We start from the raw sequence: 8,991 nt of genomic DNA, 5'->3' as shown, positions 1-8,991 counted from the left end.
CACATGGGTCAATGTTCAGATTCAGTGTAAGACAGTTCCCTATGTTCCTAAGAGCAGGATTCAGGTCTTCTGTAGCCTGTGAAATATTTTGTAAAAGAAAGAAATTGGGGTTCCATCTCTTCTTAGAGCCAGTTTACAAGACGACCATGGGTGGAGTGGGGTGGGGTGACTCTGTTCAATCAGTGCAAATCTTCGTTGTGATGAACTGAAGGAAGAAGCCTGTGCTAGTCAGACAAGCAGAACTGCATAGGCTACGCTGGACAGCAGCCTGGACCAGATACCCTGGCTGAAACCTTCTCTCTCTCCCCCCCCCCCCCCCATTTGACTTCTCCAGTGGGTGGGCCAGCGCCAATCATTCACTGGCTGGAGCCTGGTGCTTTCTTTCCCTTCCACCTCCTTTCCTTTTACACCAACTTTTGCAGCACATTTTGCTTGTGTACGTTTTTGCATGTACAAGGAACCTGCTTGCGCAAGGCTTGCCGCTCCAGGAATGGTGCTTCTTAAAAGGGCAATGCCTCCAGCTTTCTCACAGCCTCGCTCACTGCAGGTGCACAGAACCTCAAACACGTCCCTTTCTTTGGACTGATTCATCATAATAATAAAACTGCTAGTGGTGCTGCTGTATTCCCCACTTAGGTAGTGCCCACTATGTAATCAGAACTTCCGTTCTTTGATTTGGAACTCATGATGACTCACATACACAAATTCAGATCCTCTTTCCAATGAAAACAACAACAGCAATACACTTTTATGCTATTAGATACACAAAAAGAAACTGGGGGGGGGGGAGAGAAAGAGTTTATGTACATCAGGCTGCAATCCTGTACAGAGTTACTTGGGAGTTAGTCTTATTGAACTCACTGGGAATCACTTTTTAAAAGACATGCCTAGGATTGCACTCTCAGAGACTGGAGGTGTCTGTTATGTATTTCTGTTTTTAAACAGTTGCATAACGGAAAGCATTAGCATTTAAATACTACAGCCATAAGTGAATCAATAATAATAATTTGCATTGATATAGCAATTTAGAAGCACTTCCTATACATTATCCAAATACTTGTTACACAATAGGCCCATAATGTATGTCTCCACCCTGCTATTGCAGATGCGGGAGCTGAGAGGTAAGCGCCAGCGAGATGCACCTTGTGGGTTCACATCTGAAGGAAAATCTAAAACGGATGGATGTCTCGGATCGTACTACTAATCCCTTGAATAGACTATTACTCCCTCAACTCTGGATATAAAGGAAGCAATTTGACAGAAACCACAGCTGTACATCCTTGGATTATGAATGGGGACTCCATTCAAACCCAATTGAAATGAACTGAAGTTAAACAGAAGCAATGCATGCTGGTGGGCCATGGTTGAAATAACTAGGATTTTATTTTTTTTAAGACAGTTAACATTGTTGCCTCTTCAACTCGTCAGGGGGCTGCACAGGTATATTGTACAGGTGTTTGTTCACAACAACAACAATAGATCTAAAATGTATTCACTGGCAGGAGCTCCAAGAAAATGGTTCTCTACCTGGGCATTTTACCCTGAGAACAAAGGGTTTTTCTTTTGTCCTCAGAGCACAGTAGCCAAGCACCATCACCCTGGGCAAATGACCAAATCTATTTTAATGTTCTGCTGTGTAAACCTATGGCTGATGATGGATCGCTGGTGGTTGGAAAACTTGCAAAATGGCTGAGCCAATAAAATATAAAAATTATGCCTTTTCATCATTTTTTGTAGCACAAAATCCTATACACACCTACTCAGAAGTAAGGCTTGCTGAGTTCAATGGGGCTTACTTCCAGATTAATCAGTACAGGACTGCAGCCCAAGTCTATTCAACAGCACCCATCATCCTTTGGGTGACTATCTGCATCCTGATTTATAATAACAAAACAAAACCTCTCTGCTCTGCCAAGACAAACTCCTTAGCAATAGATAACTTGTTTTGAACTGGATGTAGACAACCAACCAGCCTAGAACAAAGCAGGTGCAGAAAACCCAGCATCAAAGATGCTAAACTGGAACACACAACTCCCTGTACATTGACATGGCATAACTGGAGGCAAATTAGGCCAAGTTTCTCTTAAACTCCTGTCTCTGCTGCTAAGGGCCAAGCAGTCCTCTAGCTGCAAGCCAATCAGGCAGGCAGGCAGACAGGCTGGAGCGACCAATGGCTCCCAAGGATACAGGGAGGAATGTTGCCTCTCCTCCTAGCCTACTGAGTGAAAACAAACAAGTTAGACAGTGCCATTCAGGAGGAGAATGGCCATCAATTAATTACACCCTGGATTTAGGATCCTTCCTGCGAGCCATGCGAAGGAGCCCAACACCATCCAGGACAAGAGCCGCATAAGGTTGGAATAGAACTCAGATACCCATTGTGAAGTCTCCAAAAGCACCTTGGGATATGAGCGTTATTGATGCATGCACTCTGATAAGAAAGGAATGCAGAAAAATGGGGCAGGGAGGGAGGTGTGGTGCTGGCTGACAGCCACTGTGTGAGGGAGGACTGCACTGCAAGTTACAAAAGCCATGTGCAAGGGCACATCTGTGTGGGAAGGAATAGGAAACAAGCAAGCGCACTGTAACATGCAACCATCACACACGGGTTATTTTCTCTTTTGAACACACACATGATGTCTGCAGGATGTCTGGCACGTTCGACTTGATTTGGTGGCAGATCTGAGGTTCTGCCCATAAGGAAAACTCAGGCTTGCTAGACTCCAGCTGTTTCTGCTATGAATTCAGAAGTAGAGAAAGAGTTGTGAGGAGAGGCTAGTTTCCAGCACTCTGTCTAGGATGGCACCGGGAGTAAATGGGTGAGCTGTACTTATTTGTAATTGTTCATTCATTATTTCATGAATACTCAAGTAGGCTTCTGCAATGAGCTGGATCCCCAGAGGGCTGATTTCTCCATGCTATTTGGATGGGTCTTTGCCATGGAAACAGTAAAAATAAAATTACTAGGAATTGGAAACTGGCTATATATCTTTAAAAAATAGCAGCAAGGAATTAAAGGCTTACATCATTTTAATGTCTTTTTAAATCAATTTGAATCCAAGTTGAGAATACCCTATTCTCTCAATTGTGTGCAACAACTAGATCTATTATGATAACCTCAGTCTAAAAAGTTTAGGGGATATTTTATTCAACCACTTTTCATTCAGGATTTGAGGGAAAGCCTTTTGCAAAGCAAAAGCAGAATACAGGATTTTATGGCTGTTATCAAAGATGGTCAAGGTTGTGTAATGGCTTTTAGCTACAGATTGTATGAACCTGTAAAATAGAATGGTATCAATTGGGGAAATACTGTACATTCAGTGAGCAATGGAACCACTTCAGATTGTTCTAGGTGAGAATCTCCTCCTTGCAGACTCAGGTATCCTCATGGCAACGCCACCATTATGGTAATGTGGCGGAAATCACAAAACAATTGGCCCAGTTTGTACATAACAGCACACCATTGTTAATGGCTTTCTGTGAACACAAAGATGGCTCCCATTTTGGTGAACAGGAGCAGCAAATCATAATTCTTGGTTTAGAATTCTTCCTGACCCAAGGATCAGGCTTCACTTCACTTAAGAAAATATTGCCTAACCAATTATTAGGGATTGCTGGTTTGGATGTAACACTAAGATGGGGAATGTGGGTTGTTGCTCCCACATGTGAGGAGAGGAGCTGCGTGGGAACAATCTGTACAGTCATGGCAAACCATTAGCTAGGCTTTACTGTGTGACATACAAATGCTGCCAATATGCTTTAAGCATGGAACAAAAGACCCTGGCTGCAAGGACCCCAAAGAGTTGTGTGGGTTCTGCTAGCTAAGTGATTAATTTCAGAAGATCTGTAAATCAGGGCTTATTATCTTCCTGAGAAGTCTATTATTTAGCATTCGAGCACTTGGAAGAACTGGCAGTTGCAGCCACAAAGAGCAGCATGAATTAAACTGCTCTGGAGAGTGATGATAATGGAAATGATCGCTCTGTGCTTGGTCCACCTGGCTCAGGCCATCCAGATGAAGTAAGGAGAACACACATTTAATGGAGAATTTGGGGCCCTGTGAATGCTAGTCCTGGAGGAGATGAGGAACTGCTAATTCAGCAGCTCCGCATTGCCAATTGATTGGTTATGGAGGGTGATGCAGGAGACGGCTGCATGCATCTGGGCTTGTTGCCTGAGCCACTGATCTGAGAGACGGGTTCAGAGGCACCAGGGCAGGAAGATATTGACCAGGATTTAATGGGGGAGTTAAAGAGGCTGCTGCACAGCTGAGGAAGCTGGTGCTGCTCACAGGCCAAGCTTGCAGTCCTGCCTCTTCATATATTTTTTTACTGTTGAAGTGAAGACATCTCAGCAGCAGCTTCCACTTCTTGGGGAAAGACCTGGATTCCTCTCTCCCCCCCCCCCACTTTGTACAAACGAACATAGCATAGCCCTAAGGCGGCAAGTGAAGCACACAGATTGAGAACAAGTCAAACAAGTATTGGAAAAGAGGCAATGTCAAGAGTGGCCGGGTGTGGCCCCCAGGGAACTGCTAAATCATCACATTGACAATAAAGGGAACCCTTCTGTATTGTGGACTCTGTTCTGGAGGGAGGACAAAGGAGGGAAAATGGCACCGCCTAGTGGAAGGAAGGGGGATGTGATCGGTTGAGAACCTCAGGAAGGAAATGGTGATAGCACCCTGGCCAGCTACTAGCTGGCCTCCTCCTAGACAGGAGTGTGGGGTGCTGGACAGACTCTCAAGCACCCTTCCTTCCCTGTGGCCTGCTGGCATGTTCCTTTGCTGCCCCACCAACCTCATCCTGACCCCACCTGCCTGCCTTCTTCGTTTACAACCAGTCCAGGAGGTGGGCCTTACCATCAGCTTCCTCCTCTTTAGTCTCAGCAGGGAGGAGGATGGGGGCAACATTAGAAGTAGTTGGCTCTGCCAGGCATTCTCTGTGGTGTCACTGACTGTTGGGCCCTACCTGCCCCAACGGGCAGCAACCACCACTGAACTGGAGGCATGGAGTTGGTGGGCAAGGCTCCAGGGGGTGACTGGCCTTCATATAGCAAGAGCTCCCAGAGGGTTGTGGCTGGTTCACAGTATGGTTTCTACTCACACAGCTCATGCGGACAAATGCAATGCATGCACAGAGTAATTACAGACCGAGCCAGCAACCGCTCCTGTAATTGTTGCAGCTGGGAAGTCACCACCTTTGTTTATCTCGCATTGTACCCGCCTGGGGATGGTTGCGTGGGCAGAGATGGCATTACGTGAATCGACCCTTGGCACCTGGAGGGTTTAGGTGGCTGCCTCCCCAGCCAGGGGCCAAAAGAAACATCTGCCCCGTGCTTGCTTCATCCTTTGAACTTAATGAGTAGCTTCACTTTACTGGTGACTTTTAAAGGGAAGCTGAGCTGGCGCTGTGCATCCAGAGCATTAAAATGTACAGGAGAGGAGGAGCTTCTGATTTCAAGTGGTGGTGGTGGTGGGGAATTGCATGGTTGAGCCAGTCAGATCATCACTCTACCAAGTTTCACTACAAAAAACAACCACCATATACTGTATTTTTCCATCTATAAGACTAGGTTTTTTTCCTAATAAATAATGTCAAAAATTAGGGGGCGTCTTATACACAGATACATCTCCCCCCATTTTCTTAAATATGAGTCCCCCAAAATAGGGGGTGTCTTATACATGGGGGCGCCTTATAGATGGAAAAATACAGTATTTCTCACCACCCTCTGTATAGTATAGCAGACTCATGTCTAAAGCAGACATCTTTAATTGACCTCTGGATTCTACTCCTGTTGGCATTTTGGTCTAGAAAGCATATTCCAAGAGACCACTCACATTTATTTTTTTTAATCTTGCTTATCCTTAAACCAGGACTCTGAGATAGTTCAGGTTTGTCCAAAGCAGTTTGTCCAAATGACTTCTTGTTTTGGTAGGGATTTCAGTCTCCCGTAGTGAATGCCCACACTGCATTTACTGCCTCACACCTGTCTTCTTGATGCAATCAAGACAGCCTCTGTAGTTCCTTTTCCCAACTTATCAAATGCATGCGGTAGTGATACATTCCTTGATCTGTTCTGGGGGGGAGGGGGAGGTTATGTGCCAGAAGTCAATCCAAGTATCTGAAGATAGGGTCACATGTGTGCATGCATACACCTGGGAAGGCAGAACTATACAAGTGCTGTCATGTTTAGAGAAGAATGGGGGTGGAACAGTGAACTGCAGCTGCTCTTATTTCAAAACCTATCAGTTAATTGGCTCAGAATCACCCCAACTGTATGCTGATACATGCGAAGTTTTCACAAATTTCTCCCACTGTGGACCAACTGCAGATGGGGGCAAGTTCACCTTTAGCACAGCCATTGGGAGTAATCTCACAAGTCAGATCAAAATTATGACTTGTTGCATCAATCCTTCAAACACGACACTTTTGATCACGGGGTTTGCTGCCATTGATAGGGCCGCAAGTCACGGAACCAACAAAAGGCAAGCCAAGATCTGATGGGTATACGATGACCAGGTGGTGAGAGCAATAGTTTGAAACCATGGTTCTGTTCCTTCTCCTTTCTCAGTCCAACCTTAGGCTTTACATGCATCTTCATGACATTTGGATGAGAACTCTGAAGCTGTCAGCAGGGTTGCTCTTTTCATAGTAGGAGAAAAGGAACCTCTGGGCTGCCTGCCTCTGTGCCTTGCAACTCACCCAGCACTGAACAAACGCTATGCAAGAAACACATGCTTGGTTATCTTAGCACACTCAGCTCTATTTTTTCTCACTCCTTTCAGGGGGTATGCTGTTAACTCTGGTACATTTACCAAGTTTGGATTAACTGGGACCCCACTGTGGAGCGTGTTGGATTAACCCACCTAAGCAGTCTGATTTTCATTCTTGGTTTTGCTGGGCCGGGCCAGTTAAAAAGACCACCACCCACCTTCCAGAATTAAACAGAAGGAATTTGTCTACAATGATTGGGTAGATTTTGTCTGAGTCTCTCTCCCCTAAACCCCCATCTTATTGCACTAGGACTGTGGCAGCAGCCAGAAAACAACACGCAATCATCAGGGGTGATGAAATCACGTCCCCCACCCCTCCTACCCTCCCCTCCCCTCCTACCCTCCCCTCCCCCTCAGGGCTGCAGCAAGCAGGAATGTGAATTTCCAACCCCCTTTTTTGAATTACAAATTGGAGCCTCTCCAAGCTGCTCCTTTTGTTCCTCTTTCTATTTAGTATTATTCTCCAGTGTGGCTGATCAAAGGAAGCCAGGGAGCAAGTGCTCCCAGTCAGATGGATGGAAGGCCCATGGCCATTGAAAGACTGCTCCTGCCTCTCTGGGTACCAGCTGCTCTTTCATGTGCAAAAAAAAGTCCATGGGGGGGGGGGGAGAGGGAGAGGTTCAAAACCAGCTATAGATTTAATAAGATCAATACTTTGAGGAACATGAGCATTTAAGAAACTTTGTAAGAAATCCTCTACGGGCTTCTCCTTCTTGTAGGCCAGGCTGAATCTTTCTTTTAATTAAATGTAATACTTTGCAGATTTGTTTAGGAGGCTTTCCCAGGTAAATACTAACCAGGTAGAGGAGCCAGAAATATTTACATAATGAGAAAATGACACACCATTGTAACCCGTAATCCAAATTCACTTCAGCTTTCTTGCTTGTGGTATAAGGCAACAAATGCAGAGTTATAAGTACCCAGAGGGTAGGAGCTATGGCAGAAGGGGACATTCAGTTCTAGAGTAATGCTCTAACAGGTATCTTTTTTTAAAAAAAGAAAAAGAAAAATTCATCCAGCTGAAAAGGCTTCTTAAAACAAAAAAAATCTTTGTTTCCAGAAAGTAGAAATAGTGAGTGCTATTCAAAATATTCACCCCCACCTTTCCTTATATAGTTCATGACAGCTTATGCATGTAGTGAAACAGCAGTATATATTAAAAAAGCCAACAATAAAACAGTATGAAGCAACTACAGTAAGAAATGCCATAAAACATCATAATAAGCCAGGGTGAAAAACCAGAAAGACTGGGTATAAAAATAGGCACAATGAGGCACTATAATCACTCTCATATATGCATATAACAATCTCTGCTATAGAGTTCTTTGCAAATTCACAAACTAATTCATATTGCTGTTAAGCAACACTCCAGCACTCCATTCACTAACTGCAGTCAAATATACTATCCATTCTTTCATATAAACCCACGCAAGAGAGGCTCCACTCTACCTCTCACTTACTTTAGAGACGTTATTATACAAACATAGGGTATATACCTGCATGCTACTGTGCTTGGAAAACTGCTGCACTTCTCCAGCTAAATTTCTTTGCTGAAATGGGATATTTCGCTATTATTGTTGTTGTTTAGTCATTTAGTCATGTCCGACTCTTCGTGACCCCATGGACCAGAGCATGCCAGGCACTCGTGTCTTCTACTGCCTCCCAGTTTGGTCAAACTCATGTTAGTAGCCTCAAGAACACTGTCCAACCATCTCGTCCTCCGTCATCCCCTTCTCCTTGTGCCCTCAATCTTTCCCAACATCTATAGCCATCTTGAGAGCTGTCATATGGAAGAGGGAACAAGTTTGTTTTCTCCTGCTTTGGAGGACAGGACTCAAACCAATGGATTCAAGTTACAAGAGAGGAGATTCCAACTAAACATCAGGAAAAACTTTCTGACAGTTAAGAGCTGTTTGACAGTGGAACAGTCTCCCTCAAGAGGTTGTGGACTCTCCGTCCTTGGAGATTTTGAAGCAAAGGCTGGATGGCCATTTGTCATGGATGCTTTAGTTGAGGTTCCTGCATAGCAGGGAGTTGGACTAGATGACTCTTGGGACACCTTCCAACTCTAAAATTCTATGATTCCACTATTTCTGTTCTGTTTTTTCAATCTAGGAAACTATTTAAGAAACTGTATTTTTTCTGCTCATCAGCAGCACGACTAGGCACGAACAAGCTGCATCCTACACTGATTTAGATGGGAGGAAATCCTACTG

Source organism: Podarcis liolepis (genome assembly GCF_965112155.1).
Source record: "Podarcis liolepis genome assembly, chromosome: 6".
NCBI lineage: Eukaryota > Metazoa > Chordata > Lepidosauria > Squamata > Lacertidae > Podarcis > Podarcis liolepis.
This window is presented reverse-complemented; position numbering follows the sequence as displayed.